General features: G+C 49.4%; 1 protein-coding gene across 2 annotated transcripts in view; it reads right to left on the bottom strand.

Annotated features, from left to right (window-relative positions):
- The window catches only part of SPECC1 (sperm antigen with calponin homology and coiled-coil domains 1), a 249,111-nt gene that overhangs the window by 202,717 nt on the left and 23,920 nt on the right, over positions 1-22,474 (bottom strand). The window lies entirely within an intron of this gene.

The following is a 22,474-nucleotide window of genomic DNA, read 5'->3' as shown; positions in this document are numbered from 1 at the left end:
GTAAATAATACTTTATATTTCTATAGTTTAAGATTTCAGACATCTGAATTGAAACATACTAATAATTAAACTTATGTTAGATGCTTTGAGAAGTGGTAGCCAATGGTAACCATAGGTTTAAGGGCCCAGTAACTTAAAATACCTAATCTCAATACCTCATCTTTCATCCAACCTTTTCTGCTTCTTTGTTCCTGCCTGGAGCCCTGCGTCGGTGGGACCAGGGCAAAGCCCTGTGGTGTCAGTGGCTCAGGCGGCCGGCCATTCTGACTCACTCTGACCCATTTCCTTTAGGAACAATGCAAGAAAGTCAGGGCATGCCGCCCCACCCACCCAGCAAACCCCAGGCCCGCCCAAGGCCACCGTGCCCTGGCACTGCTGAAACCAGGAGGGAGGGGACAGACCGCTCCCCGGCACTGCTGAGCATGGGTGCAAAAGAGGGACGCCTGCGACAAGAGCTCCTGTCCCCAGGTGCGGGTGCAGGTCCCTTACCCCACCCACCGTCCCCAATACTTCAGCCACAGTGGCTTCTGGCCGAAGGAAAAATAAGCAGGACAGAGGCAGCACAAGCTGCACTGATACGTGCGCTATGATGCCGGGGCCACGATACCGCCAGGGGGGTCATCTCACAAGGCCCCTGGTGGAGCAAGTGGCCTCGCAACTCCCGAATTGGGGGGGAGAATCCCACCCACATCCCCACTCCAGTTCAGAGGCCAGAGTGCTGGTGGACCTCTCCACCCCGCACAGCCCCCCAGCCCCAGCAATCGAGCTCTCCAGCCCCTGCTACGGGTGGACCATGGGACGGGGCCTCCTCAGATGGCTCGTTCCCCTCCAGTAAAGTAATCACAAGCTTCACCTCTCTCCCCCGGAAGACATGTGCCCACCCTTCCCGTTCTCACCACTCGAAGACATGTGCCCACCCTACCCGTTCTCACCACTCGTCTGCATCTCACGTCAGAGACAGGGCCCTCAGGGTGCTGGGCGAGGGGGGAGAGGGGCACCTGACGATGCCCAGGCTGCTTGGCTGGTTTCTGACAGGGTGTGTGTGCGTGGCGTGGGGGGGGGGGGGTCCGGGGGGGCGGGGGGGCGGGGACAGCCCATTTAGTAATTAGAGTAAATGCCGAGCTTGACAAAATACAGAACTTCTTTATGGGAAAATCAAGACTGGGCTGCGGCTCTTTCCTTGTTCTTGCCCAAAGCTGGCGGCCTCCTCCCTGGTGCGCGACCTTCTGAGGCCACGGGTTCGGACAGACTCACGGGGCACCCAGGTCATCTGAAAGGGCGGCTGGTCACGCGAGCTCGCAGCTCGGAGCAGCAGGGCCTCAGCTGGAGCCCAGCACACCGAGGGCTGCGGCCCAGGCGCTTGGGGAGCAGCTGGGAGGGCCCTGCAGTCTGTCTGTCCGTCTGTGGAAGTGAAGCCTCCTGGGAGAGCTCTCATTGCAGGGACGAGGGAAGCAGCTGAAAGAGTTCTTTCCTCACGAAATTCTAAGTCTCCCACGGCACCCGGTGTGTCCTTGGGGCCTTCGGAGACCTGGCTCTCAGGCCTGTCCCTCTCAGAGACCCTGGCGGGGCCCAGGGCGGCAGGGAAGCAGCAGTGTGCGGGACCAGGCTCCCTCTGCACCTGGATCAGTGCAGAGGCGCTGCAGGTGTGGGCGGGGCGGGCTGGGGTGCAGACCACAGCCACCCTGGAAAGTGCCTGGGGGGTGGGGGGAGCAGCAGACAGAGCCACATAGCGTGGAGCCTGCTAGCAGTCTGTGTTGGCTCCTGGGATCAACAGAAAGAAGTGAGGGAAGACAGAACTTTCCGGAAGCTTCTACAGGCACAGATGCTTCAGAGACCTAAACTCACACCTGTGTCATCCCCCGGTGCCCCAGGGCCGCGGTGCACAAGCTCTGAGTTAGGGCAGGGCCTGCCTGTGTGCAGTGGGCCAGGTCAGAGTCGGCCAGTGCTCTGGGCTTCCTTACTGACCCCGATGAAGTTAAATCGCTCAATACAGCTGATTCCTTTATTTTTGCATTCTTGAAATGTCCTTTTCTAACCCACAGGCTTTAGCTATCTACTGCCAACTAGCTAATGAAAGCAGCTGCTGCGCTTCGCAGGGCTAATTCATGCAGTGCCTGGAATGTGTGCTGTCTTTCCCAGCATAACCCCTTCTAGTGCTGTGCTTTAAATATGTACAACGGCCACACACACACACACACACACACACATACACGCACACACACGCACGCCACAATCTGGGGAATAATGCTCAGGCTGCTCCTGGGATGACCTTGGCATTGCACGTTGGTTGCTGGTCCTGGAGCAAACCCACAGGGCCAGCAGCACAGCACCAGCTCTGCCCTGCCTCCACAGGGAGGGGCGGGGAGGCGGGGGTGGGCGGAGAGCAGAACGGACAGCACCGGGGCTGCCCTGGGATGGCCCCCCCTGATGCAGACCCGCCTGACGGCCTTCCAGCGCAGGCCCCGTTCTCAGAGAACAGCATGGCCGTGTTGCAGAGCCACGCACCTTCTCTGGCTCAGGGTAAAGCGCAGCGCAGGCTTTGCCTGCTCCTGCTGGCACCTTGCACGCCAACCCACAGCTCAGCAAGCGCCTGGCAGCTGCTCTGCCTCTAGTTTCCTGGTCTCCCCAGGGCCACTCCACGCCCAGAACAAAGGGCTTCCCACTCGATTCTTACTTTCGCCCTAACTCCTACTTTCCCGTGAATCTCAGCTGCAGGCCCCTTGTCCAGGAGCAGTCCGGCTTCTCCACGTGACAGGTCTCCACAGCCCCTCACACCCACCGAACATGCTCCTGCCTTTTCTCCACCCCAGCTCCCCAGCCCAGCTGAGCCTGAGCAAAGCATGTGTCTCCTTCCTCTGCAGCCTCACCGCGCTGGGCCCAGTGTCCGTCCATAATAAATGTCACTTAAACATGGGTCGTAACCGAAACGTGAAATCTAAATAAAACTAGACAACTGCTAAAAGAAGACAGGACTTTGCAACCTTAAGTTTCTTAGCTACAACACCGAAAGCACGGTCCACAATATACATTTTTTTAAAACGGATAAACTGGACTTCATCAAAATTGAAAACTACTGCTTTTCAAAAGACATTGTCAAGAAAATGAAAAGACAAGCCACAGACTAGACGGGAAGCAGCTGCAAAACACAAGACTGAGAGAGGACCTGATTCCTGAATTTATACGGAACTCACAAAACCCTCGGATGGCCTGAGCGGCAGGAGGGTCTCTGGTGGTTCATGAGGAGCCCCCTGGAGCACACCTGAGTTTATGCTAATGAGGTGACTTAGGGTAGGGCCCCCAGAGAGCCTCTGGATGGGACTGGTCCCCGGAGAGACCAGGTGACTGGAGGGTTGGAACTGTCAGTAAACCCTGCCTGTGGAGGCGGCTGCAGTTTCCCCCCCCTCGGCCCACCTTTCCACCCCGTCTCCTCTTCCCCTTTGTCCTCTCGGTGCGCCGGTCAAGCTGGGCATCCATGGCCCCAGCAGCAAAAGGACTTCCCCCTCCTGCCTGTCACTTGCCTTCCCAGGTCCCCTCTGCCTGCTCTGCCTTTCCCACACTCACTCCCCGTGTGCACAGATCTCACCCACCCTTCGGGTCCCAGATCAAATGTTACTCCTTCCCTGACGACTACCTCCCACCAAAAGCTGGCAACTGGTGTGTCTCTAAATTCCGAGCATCTTATCTGTGTCTCTGACATTTATTGCCTTTCCTGGTATGACTGTGTGCGTCCATAGCATGTCCCTCCGATTAACTGTAAGCAACACATCGGACTCGCTCTGCATTTCTGCACAGCGTCTGCATCGGTGCCCGGCATGTGGCAAGTGCTCGGGAATTGTCTGTTGGTGAAGGAGTGAGTGACGTACATGGCCAGGGTGGTTGGTGGCAGGTAAAGGTGTGTGGTCAGCCTCAGAAAGAATCATATCAGCCAGGAGTTTGGAATAGATGGTCTCCTAGTGATAAGCAAACAGGACAAGCAAACCGCTGCTGCTCTGTGTCGTCACTGAGAAGTGGTTCCCCAAGCCGGCTGAGCAAAATTACCTGCAGGGCTGGTTAAAAATACACAGCCTGGGCTCACTCCCCAGAATCCTGATCAGTCCCTGAAGGGTGAGTCCTGCTTCCAAATTTTTAATAAGCTCCCAGGGTGGCTCTGAACAGCCAAACTTGGGACTTACTTTCCTAAATGATCAGAGGCGGAAGATTCATCCGCAGGTGGGCAGTACGTGCTCACGCACACACACACAGACACGTGTAAATAGATCATCAAATTATAATATATCCACACCTGAAAAACTACTACATAGCGTATGGCTCCATTGATATGATATGAAATTCTAGGAGAGGCAAAAATAACAGAGTGACAGAAGGTGATCAGTGCTTGCATGGGACCAGGGGCCAGGGTGGTGGTGGATGGGAAAGGGGCCCACAGGGAACTTTGGGGTGATGCAAATGTTCAACACCATGACTGTAGTGGTGACTACATGGTGCATACATTTAGCAAAAGCCACGGAATCACACATTCAAAATGGGGCATTCGCTGAGACTCAGACGCTGGGGAGCTGATGAGCCTGCCCTGTCCCTCACCCTCTACGTCTAGCCCAGCCGTGGGCAAACTACGGCCCGCGGGCCGGATCCGGCCCGTTTGAAATGAATAAAACTAAAAAAAAAAAGACCGTACCCTTTTATGTAATGATGTTTACTTTGAATTTATATTAGTTCACACAAACACTCCATCCATGCTTTTGTTCCGGCCCTCCGGTCCAGTTTAAGAACCCATTGTGGCCCTCGAGTCAAAAAGTTTGCCCACCCCTGGTCTAGCCAGTCACCAAGTTCTGTCACTCTGATTCCAAAACCGCTCCCGCACCTTCCTCTGCTCTGTATTCCCAGGGCTTCGCATCACAGTGGGATCAGAATCGCCACTGGCTTCCCTACCTGGTTGCCGGGAGCCGGCCCATCCTTGCTGTTTCAAGGGACCTGGCATATATGGCATACTGTTCTTAATATGTTTGCTCACCTTCTTGGCACTATGTGTTTTAACCAAGGTCTCCTCTCTGAGAAAGGCTGTTTCCCCAGGTAGGGATTTTCCCCTGAAGTTAGGGAGGGAATAAAACCCCTCAACTAAGTGCCAGGCGGGTAATTAATCACTTTAACTACGAACAATCATGCTTAAGCTACATAATCTTTACTCCCTGGAATGGAGATAAGAAACGCCCTAACCTTTGTAATAGAGATTGATAGGATCGAATCAACTGGTATAAATACAGATGTAACAAGACAGCAAGAGACAGAACTTAGAAGACAGAACCAAGACACACAGAACCTAGACAGAACCTAGACACAGAACCTAGACACAGAACCTACACAGAACCTAGAGACAGAAGAACTTCGCTGGAGAGAACATGGCAAAAGATCCTGGATAGAAACTGGAGACAGAACCTAGAGATAGAACATGGCAAAAGATCCTGGACAGAAACTGGCAACAGAACCTAGCGAGAGAACCTGGCTGAAGATCCTAGAGACAGAGCCTGGCTACAGAACCTGGATAGAACATAGCAGGAGAACCTGACTAGAACCTGGTGACTGAACCTGGCTGGAGAACCTGGACAGAACCTGGCTGGAGAACCTAGTAAGAGAACCTGGACAGAACTTGGCTGGAGATCCTGGATAGAACCTGGCAGGAGAACCTCTCTATGCTGATCAACAGAACCTGGCTGGAGAACCCAACTATGCTGATCAACTGAACGCTGCCTCCGTGTCATTCCTTCGTCGCCGACTCTGTCCACACCTTTGGGGACCCCTGGACCTGCTGGGGTGGGACCCCAGCACCTGGTCAGGCCCACAGCCGCCGGCCGCCACCCTGCTTGTGAGCTTTCTACAACGCATGCCCACGCGTGCCCGCCCCTGCTCCACAACTGCAGACCAAACCCCAGGCGCCAGGCTCCTCATGGCCTCACACCCACCAGCAGCCCCGCCTGCCATTCTCTCTCACCTGTGGTAGCCCCGCCCCCACACCTCTCCCTAACAGCACCATGGCCCCTGCACCCCAGGCCTCCACACGCCACCCCTGTGGCGGCCCTGGTCTTTCCACTCTCATGGCACTGACTCACTGGCTACTGGCCGCCATCCTGTCCCAGGAGCTTTCTGCTCACTCCAATCCGATTGTGGATTGGTGCCCTCCTCTGGGAGCTGGCCTGTGATGCTGTGTTGCAGTTGCTATAACTGGTCTGTCTGTCTCTCACCTGAGCATCCGGGTTGGGCACCATATTTTTTGCCTCTGCAGGTTGGGCATCGAGTGGATTCCTGACACACAGAAGGTGCTCAGTGAGTGTCTCTGGGTATTTCAGACAAATGAATGGATAAATATCAAAGGACAGAGTTGGTCCACTGAAGGGCTCTGCTGCATGTGAATGGGCGATGGTTGAGGATAATGGGGTATTGGAGCTGGCATCTCATTAGGGGCTGAACTGTGCCCTCCCAGTCCATATGTTGAAGCCCGAACCCCAGCTCCTCAGAATGTGGCTGTATTTGAAGACAGGGCCCTTAAGGAGGGAAGATAAAATGAGGGCATCGGTGTGGACCTAATCCAATGACTGGTGTCATGGGAACAGGAGACTGGGTCACAGACACAGACAGAGAAGAGACCACATGGGGACACAGGGAGAAGACACACCAAGGCGAGGGGCCGCAGAAGGAACCAGCCCCGCCAACCCCGGGGTCTTGGACTTTCAGCCTCCAGACTGAAAAAATAAGTTTCCATCATCTAAGCCACTCGGTCTGTGGTTCTCTGTTATGGCAGCCCCAGCAAACCCATACAGCTCAGAAGGAGGGAGGAGTGACAGGCAGGCACTGGCAGAAGGGGCATCCCAGAGGGCAGCAGGCTGCAGGCAGTTGACTACAGGGGCTGCGCGGAGTGGTTGGTGTGGCCGCGTGGGTGAGCGCCGAGGCAAGCAGTACAAGCAGCACTGGAATAAGGGCTGGCAGCAGGCGGTGGGCCCGAAAGCCAGGTGGGAGTTACTCAAATACCTCATCCTCGTGTGACTGGTAGCAACTCAGTATTTTCTGTGACCGAGGAAGCAGAGGCTGCAGGACCAGGCGTCCTTGGGCAGGTCCCTCGGGGAAGGACTGGCGGTCGTGGGCACAGCACGGCTACCCTGGTGCACACAGCCACGGAGCAGCATGACTTTGTTAATTTTAAAGTTATGTGTGTACTTTAATGTGAGGAACTCAGCACCATGCACTGTGGCTCGTCTGCGAAAAGTGAGACCATTGACCAGAGCAACAGAACGGGCCCTGCCCACCAGAAGGGCCACGTGTCTTCGGCTCTACGTCCAGGTGACACTGCTCGTCCACCAGGATCTGTTGCCACCTCTGGCTCACCCGACGTGCAGTGCTCCTTTCAAAACAGCCCAGACCCTGTCATTCCTGCTCAAATCTTCCAGTGGCCCCTATCCAATCAATACAGGCCCCTGTCGTGGTTCACATGTACACCTGCTTGCACGTCCCACAGCTCCAGCCTCTCCTGCCCCTTCACTCCCTGCCCCTCGCTGCCCTGGGAATAGGACAGTCAGCCCCAAAGGAATGGCAGGGATTCGCTGTTCATACAAGGAAACGGCTGAGGAGACTTCATGCGTGTGTTCACCGCGGAGCCCCTGCTGTGTATGTTCTCTCATACAGGGATGAGTAAACAAGACCCCTGCTCGCCTGGGGTTGATGCAGAACACAGTCCTGAAAATACGAGATTCCAAGGGGAAAAATGCCTGAGGAGGGTCACATGGCGCCATTAGAGCTGCCCTAAGGGAAGTGTGATCAAGTCACGGAGGAAAGCCTGAGCAGGTTCCGTGAAGGAGAGACGGTTCCCAGGATTGCAGGCCGCAGCCAGGTGGAAAGGAAGACAGCACTGAGCAGTGGAGAGAATGGCAGGCAAGGGGAAGAGATACTGTGGCAGGAGGCGGGAAAGCTGGTGTGAGGGAGGCAAAGGCCCTGTGGCTGCAGGGATGAAGGCACGGCCGCCTCCTGACACCAGGCCGGGCAGAGCACAAGGAAGGCCCTTGCAGACCAACCCTCCCTGCCCTGAGCCTGTCAGGTGGGCCCAGCCCTCCCTGGTGATGGCCAAGGAGATGCCCACATTTCCAGAGCTCATGCCCATTCACAAAAACTGCTGGAGCACTTCTCAGCGCTAGAGCCCCTGCCTGTAGCACAGGTGACGCCAGGACCCTGGAGGCCCTTCCTCTCTGATGCTCAGACTCATCCATGAGACCAGTCAGGTCCTGGTAAACAGTGGGAGCCAGAGAGGTTCTCAAACCCCAGGCTCAGCAAAGACTTCTATTCACAGCCCAGATCTCATCCTTCACCTCCTGTATCTACGGCATCAGTCCTTCCCCAGCTCCTCTGCCTCCCAGGGGCCATTCCTTAGGCTCCTCCTTGAGGCCCATCACTGCAGCCCCAGGTGCCTCCGGGCTGTCTCAGGGGGGCCCTGCCTCCTGGCTACCATGCGCCCGGGCCTACCTCACTCCTGTGAGTGTACAAAGTATAAATTAGCAAGAAATAAAAAGGCATTAAGATCATTACAGACAAATGAGCAAAGGAGAATGCACAACTTGTAAATAAATGTGTGAAAAAATGTTCAGTGTAACTATATTAAAAGAAATGCAAAATTTAAAAAAGGGCTTCTGTTTTGCCTGTTTTATTTTTTAATGATACTGTCATTGGTGGAATGGGTAAAATTAAGCTGGTACTCTCACACAGAGTGTTGATAGAAGGCAATTTAGCAGCATATACCAAGGACCATTCAAATATTCATGCCCCCTGTACCCAATAACCCCATATCTGAGAATCTATTCTACACATATAATCCAAACACATGAAAAAATTATATGAATAAGATAGTTACTGAAGTATTATTCATAATAGCAAAACCAAGCAAACAAAAAAAGAAAAGCAACCCAATTTTCAAGAAGAGGGAATAGTTAAGTAACTTACAGAACAATCACTTACTAGACCATTACACACTCTTAAAAATAATTGTGAAACCAGTAGCACAGAAAAACTTATGTTCTAATATCTAGCTGGTCAGGTAGAAAGAAATATAGAAATTTTAAGCTGTGTTAGGGCATGGGATTGAGTCACTGTTTTTTCTCATTTCTAAACTTACTCTGGATTTTAAAAGACCCAAGTTCCAATCCCAGCTGCACCACTCCCCCACCCATCAGGTGACCCTGGCTGTTATACCACCTTCCAGGCCGCAGTCTGCTCACCTGTGAAGACCAAACTGTAACCACCTCATGGGGCCACTGTGAGAATCAGCTGCTGTCCCACCACTCAGTAAGCACTCAAGAATGCGACTTTTCCATTAAAAAAATCCAAGGTGTTTTTGAAATAAGGGAAAAATATTTCACATGAAGTGTTTTGGTTTCAACTGCAAGTTCAGTATTGTTACTTTTGACTTCCTCTACTTTTGTGGGTTCTTCCTGCTGAGAACAGACCACACTTACCCCTAAGCTCGCTTGGCAAAGGCGGGGATGAGGGAAGTGAAACGGGACTGCGAGAGGAGCCAGGGAACGCGCACTGTGAACCACAGCAGAGAGAGGCTCTAGCAGGGCGCCCGCCTCTGGTTCTAGGAGGGGAATCACGATCTTCAGGAAATTTCCTATATGGCAGAGCTAAATATCTCATTCTAGCAAGAAATTAGCTCAGTGTGAAAAGGAAATAAAAATCCAAAACTTGATTTCTAGAAAACAGAGTGGTGAAGACACTGTAAGGAAAGCAGTTTGAACCCCTCGCTGGGGAGAGGGGGTGGGATGAAATACTGCACTGGCTACCCAGAGCCCATATAAGACGCCGTCGCTGCGAGAAAAGCCTCGATCTCAGCCACATCCTTGAGATTCTGCCGGCTCCGCCTCATAAGAGGGTGCCTGGCCCAGATATGGAGCACGGGACCCTATCAGCCCTCTGCAGGATGGCGGGGCACACTCCCAAGTGCTAATCTTCAGGGGAGAAGGCTCCAGAACCTCTGGGACTTAAAAGCCAGCCAGGCGGGCAGCTCTCCGCAGGGCTTCAGGCTGCAGCGTGATGGAGAGGATGCACAGGGGCCGCCCATCGCCTTGGCTGTGCACAGACCCCCCCGTGCCCATGCTCAGTGCCACAGAGGACGCCTCTCAAAGGGCCGTGGGCATCTCACCAGGGGCAGACATGCACTGTCCTTGCTTTCTTTGCAAGATGAACAAAACAGGCAGTGAGACAAGACGACTTCTTCAAGATGTAGAAGATGAGTTTCCAATTCATGTTTAGCCCCCAAAAGTATGCATGTAGTATTAGCTTATCGGGTCTGCAAACCACAAATAAATGTCTTAATAATGCCTTAGTCATATCAAGATTCACTGTGTACGTTCAACATTACACCTAAAACAGAAGAATGTCTTTCCCCAGAGAGAGCTGTTCTAAGATTTCCCATCCCCGTCTTAAATAATAACCAACCATGTACTTACTGCAAAACCTTTGGCTTCTGTGCTCCCGGGAGTGCTGACCTCAGCCAGCGTCCGCTACACTATTCTGGGGCTTGGTGCCGGGAGGAAAACCTCACTGAGGGGCCCAGGCAGCCAGCATCTGAGCAAAGCTTCCTCAGGAAGCAGCGGGCTCTGCTCCCCAGGGCCGCTGACGGCCTCCTCCCTCTACCCCCCACCCCACCCACACACACACACACACACACACACACACACACACACAGAGCACAAAATCATTTCTAGCCTATGATTCCTGAATGCTTAATGTGTACCCCTCTAAAACATAAGGATTTAAGTTGCACATTGAGTTAGTTTCTTGCTGATAGCTCTCTGAGAATCACACAGAAAGAAGAAGGGGAAAAGCCAGTCTGAACTTCAGAGGCAAGTCTGGCCTGGAGCCTGAGGGCCCCTTGCTTGCCATGGCTGTGGGTGGTACAATGTTCTAGGTGGCATGGGGAACTTGGGTAACAATCAGGAAGCATTTCGAAGCAGATGGTTCTGATAAGCTGGCTCAAGAGATCTCAAGGGTCAGGCATCTTGGTCTCCAGGCTCCAGTAATTTGTTGCGATTTCCCTTTTGACCTAAGTAATTATTTTTATACCTAATTTTGAATTCAGAGAGCTCCAAAATTATATGAGCACTCTTATAAAACCTGGGGTCCAGGTCCACGCCACTGGGGTGTCCTACAAGCCCAGTGGCAAGGAGAGCTGCAGCGGGGACAAAAAGAAGGAATTGTGTGCAGGTAAACCGCGACCTGAGCTACCTCCACACTCACCTCGGGCTCGGCTACACTGGTCACTGCCATAAGTTGCAATCTTACTGGATAACAGTGTGAAAAGCAGCCAAGCAGCTCTTCATGGCAGAGCTCTCAACAGACAGGAGTGTGCGGAGCCCGGTGACCTGCAGCCCATGCACCCTGCCTTTCTAATCACAGGCCACAGCCAGGAGCTGTCCTGGCACGCTGAGTGCTGGCCTTCGCCTGCCAGGGGTGTTATCACAACAGTGGCCCCAGGCCCCACGGCAAACGCTGCCGCCTTTGGTGGCTCTCCTCTTTGATGCCTTGAAGCACGAAAGAGGTATAATGCATGGGACCTGCTCTCCCTGAGGAACACCCATCCTCTGGGGAGTTGGGGTCACAGAGACCTAACTTACTTGGTTATTCCTCTAGGGAATGGCACCATGGCACGGACACAAGGTGTAAAGGTGGGCTCTGCAGGTGACAGAGCTCCCCAAACCTTGCTTAAGCAAAAGAGCAAACTCATTGGCCTAACTGAAATGTCTAGGAGTGAATTCAAGCTGTCTTTAAGCCAGCTAGATCTAGAGGTTCAAATACCACTGGGAGTCTTTTTCATAACCTCTCAGCTCTGCTTCCCTAAGTTTGCTTCATTCAAGCACGGGTTTTCTTGGGATGGGAAAGCCTTTCCTATGAGCTTTCTAGGATTAGAGGTCTTCAGGACTGAAGATCTTGAAAGAAGGGTGACACTCCACAACAACCCCAAAGTGACGCACTGTCCAGCCTACTGCCCAGGGAGTGGTACCTGGGTGATTGGCACCCCGCTAGATATGAGGAGAGCAGTTCTCAAAAGCAAAAAAAACAAAACAAATGCAAGACAAAAAAGTAACATGCTAGTCGCTCACTAGTACCTTGGATTATTAAGCCTTTTACATCATCTTATCTTCTACAATTGCACTGTAAATTCATTAATAGAAGGATATACAAATTCATTAATAGAAGGATATACAAAAACTAGAGGCCCGGTGCACAAAGTTCGTGTATGGTAGGGTCCCTAGGCCTGGCCAGTGATCAGGACTGATCAGGGCCTTCATTCATTCCATGCCGCCCCCTGGTGGTCAGCGCACATCATAGCGAGTGGTCAAACTCCTGAGGGGACACTTTGCATATTAGCCATATATATATGTATTAGAGGCCCGGTGCATGAAATTTGTGCAGGAGGGAGGAGGGGTGGGGTGTCCCTCAGCCCGACCTGCACCCTCTCCAATCTGGGACCCCTTGGGGGATGTCTGACTGCTGGTTTAGGCCCGATCCCACAGGGACTGCTGGCTCCTAACTGCTCACCTGCCTGCCTGCCTGCCTGCCTGATTACCCCTAACTGCTCCCCTGCTGGCCTGATTGACACCTAACTGCTCCCATGTGGCCCAATTGCCCCCAACTGTCCTCCCCTAACAGCCTGATCATCCCCAACTGCCCTCCCCTGCTATCCTGATCTCGCCCCAACTGCCTTCCCCTGCCTGCCTGGTCACCCCCAACTGCCCTCCCCTGCAGGCCTGGTTGCCCCTAGCTGCCCTCCCCTGTAGGTCTGGTCGCCCCTAACTGCCCTCTCCCTCAGGCCTGGTCACACCCAACTGCCCTCCCCTGCTGGTCTGGTTGCCCCTAACTGCCCTCCCCTACCGGCCTGGTCACACCCAACTGCCCCTGCCAGCCTGATGGCCCCCAACTGCCCTCCCCTGCTGGCCTGGTTGCCCCTAATTGCCCTCCCCTACTGGCCTGGTCCCCCCAACTGCCTTCCCCTGTTGGCCTGTTCACCCCCAACTGCCCCCCCCCGCCAGCCTGGTTGCCCCCAACTGCCCTCCCCACTGTACTTTATAAAAATTAAACACTTTTGTGCATCAAAGGACACTGTCAAGAAAGTGAAAAGATAGCCCACAAAATGGAAGAAAATATTTGTAAATCATATCTCTGACAAGGATCTATTATCCAGATATGTAAAGAACTCTTAAACTCGATAATAAAAGGACTAACAATCCAACTAAAAAAATGGGCAAAGGATCCAAAGAGACATTTCTTCAAAGAGAATATAAAATATATAAATGGCCAATACACACATCATTAAACATTGACAATATGCAAATCAAAGCAACAAGGAGATACCACTTCACACCTACAAGAGTGGCTAAAGACAAAAGACAAAGATAACAAGTGCTGACAAGGATGTGATGAAACTGGAACCCTCATAAATTATGAGAATGTAAAGTGGTGTGGCTACTGTGAAAAACAGCTTGGCAATTGCTCAAACAGTTAAACACAGAGTTACTATTATGACCCAGCAATTTCACAAACACAGAGTTACTATTATGACCCAGCAATTCCACTTCTTGGTATATACCCCAAAGAACTGAAAATGGGAGTTCAAACAAAAACCTTCACATGAATGTTCATAGCAGCACCATTCACAATAGCCAAAAAGTGTGTGTGTGTGTGGGGGGGGAAACAAATGTCCATCAACTTATAAACAGATAAACATAACGTGCACATCCATACAATGGAATTTTATTCAACACTAAAAAGAAATGAAGTAAAAAGAGTTACTGACACATGCTACCACATAGATGAACCTTGAAAACATATTGAGTAAAGAAGCCAGGCATAAAAAGCCACATATTGTATGGTTACATTCATATTAAATTTCCAGAATAGGCAAATCCATAAATATAGAAATAGATTAGTGGTTTCCATGGGATAAAGGGAGGGACACCAATAGGAAGTGGCTGCTAATAGCTTTAGGATTTCTTTTTAGGGTGACAAAAATGTTCAGCAATTTGACAGTGGTGACTAGAACAACTTTGTGAATATACAAGAAAAATAACTGAATTGTATGCTTTAAAAATATGAATTTTATGATATGTGAATTACATATCAATTTCAAAGTGATATTGTAAAATATCTGATGATATGGAATAGTGATGGCAACATATTTAGTAGAAAATAGACTGTAAATAGTGTATACAGTAGAAGGCTATATTACCTTAGGCAAAGAGAAAAGACTTAGAGAAAATCAATATATTAAAAGTGATTATTCTTGGCACCCTTGTTGAAGATCAGTTGGCTATACTATATGTGTGGATTTATTTCTAGGGTCTTTATTGGTTTATACATCTGATTGTATGATTGTACCATACTACCTTAATTACTGTAGCTTTATAACATACTAGAGGCCTGGTGCGCAAAAATTTGTGCACTCAGGGGGAAAGAGGGGTCCCTCAGCCCGGTCTGTGCCCTCTCGCAGTCTGGGACCCCTCAGGAGATAACGACCTGCTGGCTTAGGCCTGCTCCCGGGTGGCAGAGGGCAGGCCCAATCCCTAGGTGCAGCCCCTGGTCGGGCTCAGAGCAGGCCGATTGGGGAGTTGGGGCACTGCCCCTGTCACGCACAGAGCAGGGCCCATCAGGGGGGTGGGGAGCTCCCCCCTGTCACTCACAGAGTAGGGCCGAGAGGGGAGTTGGGGCACCGCCCCCTGTCATACACAGAGCAGGGCAGATCAGGGGGTTGGGGTGCTGCACCCTGTCACACTCAGGGCAGGGCCGATGGGGAGGTTATGGCTCTATCCCGTCACACACAGAGCAGGGCCCGTGGGGGGCGGTTGGGGCGTCGCCCTCTATCACCCACAGCCAGGGCCGATCAAGGGGTTGGGGTGCCGCCACTGTCACACTCAGGGAAGGGCCAATGGGGAGGTTATGGCTCTACCCCGTCACACACAGAGCAGGGCCCGTGGGCGGGGGGTGGTTGGGGCGCCGCACCCTGTCACACATGGAGCCGCAGGGTGATCAGGGGGTTGGGAGCTCCCCCCTATCAGGCACAGAGCAGGGCTGATCAGGGGGTTGGGGCGCCTTCCCCTGTCAAGAACAGAGCAGGGCCGATAGGGAGGTTGTGGCCCCACCCCCTGTCACACACAGAGCCGCAGGGCAATCAGGGGGTTTGGGCGCTGCCCCCTGTCACACTGATCCCGGTGCCGGGAGGCCTCGCGGCTCCGCTGTTCCCGGTGCTGGGAGGCCTCGCGGCTCCGCTGATCCCGGTGCTGGGAGGCATATTACCCTTTTACTATATAGGATAGAGGCCTGGTGCACGGGTGGGGGCCGGCTGGTTTGCCCTGAAGGGTGTCCTGGATCAGCGTGGGTGTCCCCACTGGAGTGCCTGGCCAGCCTGGGTGAGGGGGTGAGGGGCTGAGGGCTGTTTGCAGCTGGTCACACACCCTTCAGGGTGGGGGTCCCCACTGGGGTGCCTGGCCAGTCTGGGTGAGGGGCTGAAGGCTGTTTGCAGCTGGTCTCACACTCTTCAGGGTTGGGGTCCCCACTGGGGTGCCTGGCCAGTCTGGGTGAGGGGCTGAGGGCTGTTTTTAGGCTGGCGGGTGACGGAAGCTCCCAACCGCTCCTTTTTTTCTTTTTTTTTTTATTCTAGGCCAGCTTTAGCTCTGAGGCTCCAGCTCTTAGGCCTCCGCTCCTGAAAGCAGGTATCTGGTTTGTTTTGGTTCTATAATCGAAACAATGTATAACTCCAGCTCTGAGATCCCGGTTAGCTGAAAGCAGGTTTCTGGGGTTTTGTTTAGCTTCTATATTTGTAACTATGTTTCAAACTGCAGGCTCAGAGGCCGGCAAGGCAGGCGGGGAACGTTGGAGTCCTCCGTCACTGAAGCAAGCAAGCCTCATGTTAGTTTCAAGCTGCCTGGCTGCCGGCCGCCATCTTGGCTGGCAGTTAATTTGCATATCTTACTGATTAGCCAATGGGAAGGGTAGCGGTCATACACCAATTACCATGTTTCTCTTTTATTAGATAGGATGCTTAAATCAAGAAGTACAGTGCCTCTAGCTTTGTTCTTTTTTTCTCAAGATTGATTTAGCTATGAGTGATTTTTTTGTGGTACCATATGAATTTTAGAATTTTTTTCTACTTCTGTAAAAAATGCCACTTGGATTTTGATAGGATTTGCATTGAATCTGTAATGGGGTAAGGATAGTTTCTTCAACTAATGGGATTGGGAAAACTGGATATCCACATGCCAAAGAATGAAATTAGACCTTTATCTTATACCATACACAAAATCAACTCAAAGTGGATTAAAGTCTTAACATAAGACCTGAAATTGTAAAACTCCTAGAGCAAAAACATAGGCAGAAATCATGACACTGGTCTTGGTAATGATTTCAGGGATATGACACCAAAACCACAGCTAACAAACAAAAACAAGCAGGAGTATATCAAACTAAAAAAGGTTTCTGCACAAAAAAAAAAAACACAACAAAGTGAAAAGGCAACATACATAATGGGAGAAAATATTTGTAAATCATTTATCTGATAAAGGGGTTAACCTCCAAAATATATGATGAACTCCTATAACTCATTAGTAAAATAATAACTGATTAAAAGATAGACCAGTGATGGTGAACCTATGACACGCATGTCAGAAGTGACACGTGAACTCATTTTTGGGGTTGATTTTTCTTTGTTAAATGGCATTTAAATATATAAAATAAATATCAAAAATATAAATCTTTGTGTTACTATGGTTGCAAATATCAAAAAATTTCTATATGTGACACGGCACCAGAGTTAAGTTAGGGTTTTTCAAAATGCTGACACGCCGAGCTCAAAAGGTTTGCCATCACTGAGATAGACTATGGAGAACCAAGATGGTGGCATAGGTAAACGCTGTATTTGCTGCCTCCCACAACCACATCAAAATTTCAACTAAAATACAGAATAACTATAATCCAGAACTGCGGGAAAGCTGGCTGAGTAGAAGTCCTACAACTAGAAAGGTAAAGAAGAAATCACACTGAGACTGGTAGGAGGTGCGGAGGTGCACAATGGGTGATCTGGCACCCAGGTGAGCCACTTTTTTAATCAGGATGGAGATCACCTCTGTGGAGGCCGCCCAGAGGAGCAAGGAGTCCCAGCCCCACACAAGGCCCCCAACCTGGGTCCCAGAGCTGGGGAAAGAAGTCCCTACGGGCAGTAAGAACTACGGACTGAAAAAAACAAGTGCGGATTGGGGCTGAGTGACACAGCTGCTCCTCTTAAAAGGCTGGCACCACGAATTGAATTTACAAACTCCCACTTTCTCTAACCTCCAGTTCCAGGCAAGGCTGTGGGGTACCCAGACACATATGGGGAGAAACTGGACTGTCTGGCGTTGGGGCAGGAATGCAGGGGCGGCTTTCTTCCAGATGGAGGTGTTCACAGTGGTCATTCTTCCCGTGCTGGGACCTCCCTGATGCAGGGCTGACTGGCAGACATTTCTGTTTGCTCTGCCCTGGTGATTCCCTGAGACCTCGCCCCACCTAATTTACAACCCCACCCAAGCTGTGTACAGTGGCTTTTGCATGTGAATGGTCTGGCCTTTCTCAGGCTAAAACTCTGTTAAGGAAGCTGCAGCTGAGTCAGGGAGCCCCAAATCTGTCAATAAAAGGCCCAAAAACTGGCACCAGCACCAGCCTACCTTTCTTCACAGCTGGGCCTTGTCTGGGCACTTCCAAACCCGATATGAAGAGGAAGAATCTGCAGATCTCTCTGTAGCTCCTGCTGGATGGCCCCAGGCCGTGGCTGACTTTGCAACTCCCTGGAGACCCAAGAGCCAGTGTACCAGTGGTCAGTGTGAGACCATACCAGATTATAACATTTCACATGCATAAGTGACACACTCATGGGGCAGCCTCAGTGAGCACTGAAGTCCCACTGAAGCAAGTCCTGCTCTATAAGGGTGTCTCCTGCACAGCAGCTCTCCCACTGTAGTTGCAGCTGGTCCCCACAGCCAATTCCTCCCAGTGACACCAACAGCATTCAAGGCTCAACTACAACAAAACTGTGCACACTGCCCACAAAGGGGTGTACCAAAAGCGTCCATCTCAGTTGATTGGGGAGGCTGAGCCATTGGGCACTATAGGACACCTCCTACACAAGGCCACTCTATCAACTCGAGGAGACTTAGCAGCTACCCAAAACATAGAAACTAACACAGGGAAACAGCCAAAATGTGGAGACAAAGAAATGTGTCACAAATGGAAGAAAGCAAACTACTGGATATAGAGTTCAAAACCAGTTATAAGGTTACTCAAGAATCTTCTGGAAACCTCCAAGGAACTTAGTGAGACTTTCAAGGATCTTAGTGAGAATGCCAAAAAAATGGAAAAGAACCAGTCAGAAATTAAGCATACACTGACTGAAATAAAGAATAATATACAGGGATTCAATAGTAGATTAGAGGATCCCCAGAATCAAATCAATGAAATAAAAGGAAACAAAAAACACCCAACGAGAAGAGCAAAAAAGAAAAAGAATTAAAAAATATGAAGATAGTGTAAGGAGCCTCTGGGACAACTTCAAGCATACCAACATCCAAATTATGGGGGTGCCAGAAGAAGAGAGAGAGCAAGATACTAAAAACCTATTTGAAGAAAATAATGACAGAAAACTTCCCCTACCTGCTGAAAGAAATAGACTTACAAGTCCAGGAAGTATAGAGAAAAGGAGGAATCCAAAGAGGACCACACCAAGACACATCATAATTAAAATGCCAAGGGCAAAAGACAAAGAGAGAATGTTAAAAGCAGCAAGAGAAAAATAATTAGTTACCTATAAGGGAATTCCCATACAACTGTCAGCTGATTTCTCAACAGAAACTTTGCAGGCCAGAAGGGAGTGGCAAGAAATATTCAAAGTGATGAATACCAAGAACCTACAACCAAGAATATTCTACCCAGCAAAGCTATCATTTAAAATTGAAGGTCAGATAAAGAGCTTCACAGATAAGAAAAAGCTAAAGGAGTTCATCACCACCAAACCAGTATTATATGAAATGCTGAAGGGTATTCTTTAAGAAGAGGAAGAAAAAGAAAAAGGTAAAGATAAAAAATATGAACAACAAAGTAACAACAAATGCATATCTATCAATAAGTGAATCTAAAAATCAAGTGAATAAATAATCTGATGAACAGAATAAACTGATCAATGGAATAGAATCAGGGGCATGGAAATGGAACAGACTGATCATTCTCAGAGGGAAGGGAGTATGTGTGTGTGGGGGGGGGGTGCGGGAAGAAATTAGACAAACATCTTATATGCATGTATGCATTACCTATGGACACAGACAATAGGGTGGTGAGGGCCTGGTGTGGGGTGGGAACCAGGTGAAGGGGAGCTATGGGAGGAAAAAAGAGGGACATCTGTAATAATCTCAACAATAAAGATTAACTTAAAAAAAATTAAAAGTAAAAGATTTCAAGTACCTAGAAAAAAAAGATAGACTATGTGCCCTAGCCATTTTATCTCGGTGGTTAGAGCGTCAGCCCAATGACTGAAGGGTTGTGGGTTCGATTTGGTCAAGGGCATGTACCTCAGTTGCAGGCTCGATCCCTGGCCCTGGTCAGGGAGCGTGCAGGAGGCAACAATTGATGTGTGTGTGTCTCTTTCTCTCTCCCTCCCCCTCTCCCATTCTTCCTTCCCCCTACTCTCTCTAAAAAAAAATAATAATAATAATGGAAAAAATATCCTTGGGTAAGAATTAAAAAGAAAAGGCAAGTGTTGGTGAGGATGTGCAGAAATTGGAACCCTTGCATATTATTGGTGAGAATGAAAAATGGTACAGTATGGAAAACAGTATAGAGGTTCCTCAAAAAGTTAAGAATAGAATTATTATTTGATCCAGCAATCCCACTTATGGGTATTTGTCCAAAAGAACTGAAATCAGGATCTCTAAGAGATATCAGCACTGCTATGTTTATTGCAGCACTATTCACAATAGCCAAAAAGTGAGAGGGAGGGGGAGAAACCCACACCACAGATGTCCATCAACTGATAAACAGATAAAGATAATGTGTACATCCATACAATTGCATACTACTACTCTCAGTCTTTATAAAAAGAAGGAAATTTGACAATATGTGACAACATGGATAAACCTGGAGAGCACAATGCTAAGTGATGGCAGTCACAGAAAGACAAACACTGCATGGTTTCACTTATGAGGTATCTAAAATAGTCAAACTCATAGATTCAAAGAGTGCAATGATGGAGGGGAAATGAAGTGCTACTAATCAATGGGCGTCAAGTTCCAGTCCAGCGAGATGATTAACCTCTAGATCTGCTGTTCAGTACTGTAGCTATCATCAACAATAATGTACTGCACACTAAACACCCATTAAGACAGTGGTTCTCAACCTGTGGGTCGCCAACCTGTGGGTCGTGACCCCTTTCACAGAGGTCACCTAAGACCATCGGAAAACACATATATAATTACATATTGTTTTTGTGATTAATCACTATGCTTTAATTATGCTCAATTTGTAACAATGAAAATACATCCTGCTTATCAGATTTTTACATTACAATTCATAACAGTAGTAAAATTACAGTTATGAAGTAGCAACGAAAATAATTTTATGGTTGGGGGCCACCACAACACGAGGAACTGTATTAAAGGGTCGCGGCATCAGGAAGGTTGAGAACCACTGCATTAAGAGGACATATCTCCTGTTACAATAAAATAAAAATTTCAAAAAATAAAATATAAATTATCAAATAAAATAATAATCTCTGGGTGGTGGGATGATGGGAAATTTAATTTTCTTTATGCTTTTAAGATTTTTTACGTTAGTTATAATGAACATGAAACCATTTTCTAATTTGAAATATACTGTTTAAACATAACAGTTATATATCCTGAGAGCATCAGACTCTTTTTGTGACTTGTTGGCTTACACTACAGAAAGTAAGTTCAACTCAAGAAAGCCTTTTTTAATTGCAGAAATAATTAGACCCTGGAAGAGACTTCCTTTGCAGAGACTATGAAATCTCTACTTGTGGGTTCTCTAAGAACAGATTGCAGTGATGGGCTACAGAGGCCCGTGTAGGTGTTCATTTTCATGTGGCTGAGCAGTGTAAGGGGGTCTGACTCCAGGAGCTGGGTCCTGAGTCCAGACCAACACTGAAGGAACCCTCTGTGCAGGCTAAGCTCACAAGTGCCGCAGGGAGAACCCGCCAGCTCTCAAAAAACAGAATTTTCTAAACCTCAGCCAAACATCAAAGCCTACGTATGTTCTCTTTTGCTCTTGGAAAATAAATTTATCAAACCTAAAAATAACTAGGACAAAGCCAAAAGATGAAAATGACTCTAAATGGGTTTCAAACAGATGTTTGACTAATTTTTGCAAAGCCTGTCAGAGTAAGAGTCCTCAGGATCCTACAGTACAGCAGAGACGTGCCCAAGAGAGTCTGCTATGAGGCAGGGTAAAAGGGCACACTCCCAGGGCCAAGAAAGGGTGAAAACTGCCTGGGTTGCTAAGTTTCATAGAGTCAGCCACAGATCCTGTATTTATTACCAGAAAATGAGTATAAATAGAAATTATCTGATGAGTTAGCAGGTCAAAATGGATATGCTAATATCTATATATATAAAAAGCTAATATGCTAAGTGTCCCTCTGTCCATCTGACCAGTCACTATGATGAGCACTGACCACCAGCGGGCAGACACTCAACACAGGAGCTTCCATGACGCACACTGGCCATTTACAAAGAAATAGCACCGCAGACCTGGCACCGACAAAGCAACACTTGGCTTCCCCCAAGTGGGACACAGGCCCTGCCACTACCCCAGAGTGATAGCTCACCAAATCACAGCCAATGCTGCAGAGACCCCATGGCGCAAAATGCAGCCCACAGCCCAGCCCAGCCCAGAAACAGTCGCTGTGGGCACCAGGTAATGACGTCACATAGCAACACCCGGCTTCCTCTACCTAGGGACTAGCCTCCTTGCAGTTTCTTCAGCCCAGGAACACGACTTGCTTTATAGCCAGGTGCAAACATTTTACACTTTAACCAAATGTCTGTGAAGCGTTTTCCCATGCGTCATCTCATTTGATCCTCACAGAAGTCCTGGAGTAGGTAGATAGGAGACTTGGTGGAATCCTATTTTCTTTCCATTAGCCAGAAAACAGAGATTTAGAAAGCTTAGAAATTTGACCGGACTGAAGAGAAGTAAGAAATGGTGGACCTTGAAAATGACTTCAGGTTTTCTCACTGCACAGAATAGTCAAACACGGCTGCAGTGAAATATTTTACCCTTTGTTCTCCCTGCATGATCTACAATAATAATGTGCTTCAGGTTGATATTTACTGCTGTGTTGCTGACAATTGCCTGAAAGAGAAGTTGGGGTGCTTCACTGGGCTGGAAAAAGTTTAGATACATCAGA

Source organism: Myotis myotis, unplaced genomic scaffold, assembly GCF_014108235.1.
Source record: "Myotis myotis isolate mMyoMyo1 unplaced genomic scaffold, mMyoMyo1.p scaffold_m19_p_29, whole genome shotgun sequence".
In the NCBI taxonomy this organism is placed as follows: Eukaryota; Metazoa; Chordata; class Mammalia; order Chiroptera; family Vespertilionidae; genus Myotis; species Myotis myotis.
The sequence above is the reverse complement of the archived record's forward strand: the minus strand, read 5'-3'. Positions and strand labels throughout refer to the sequence as shown.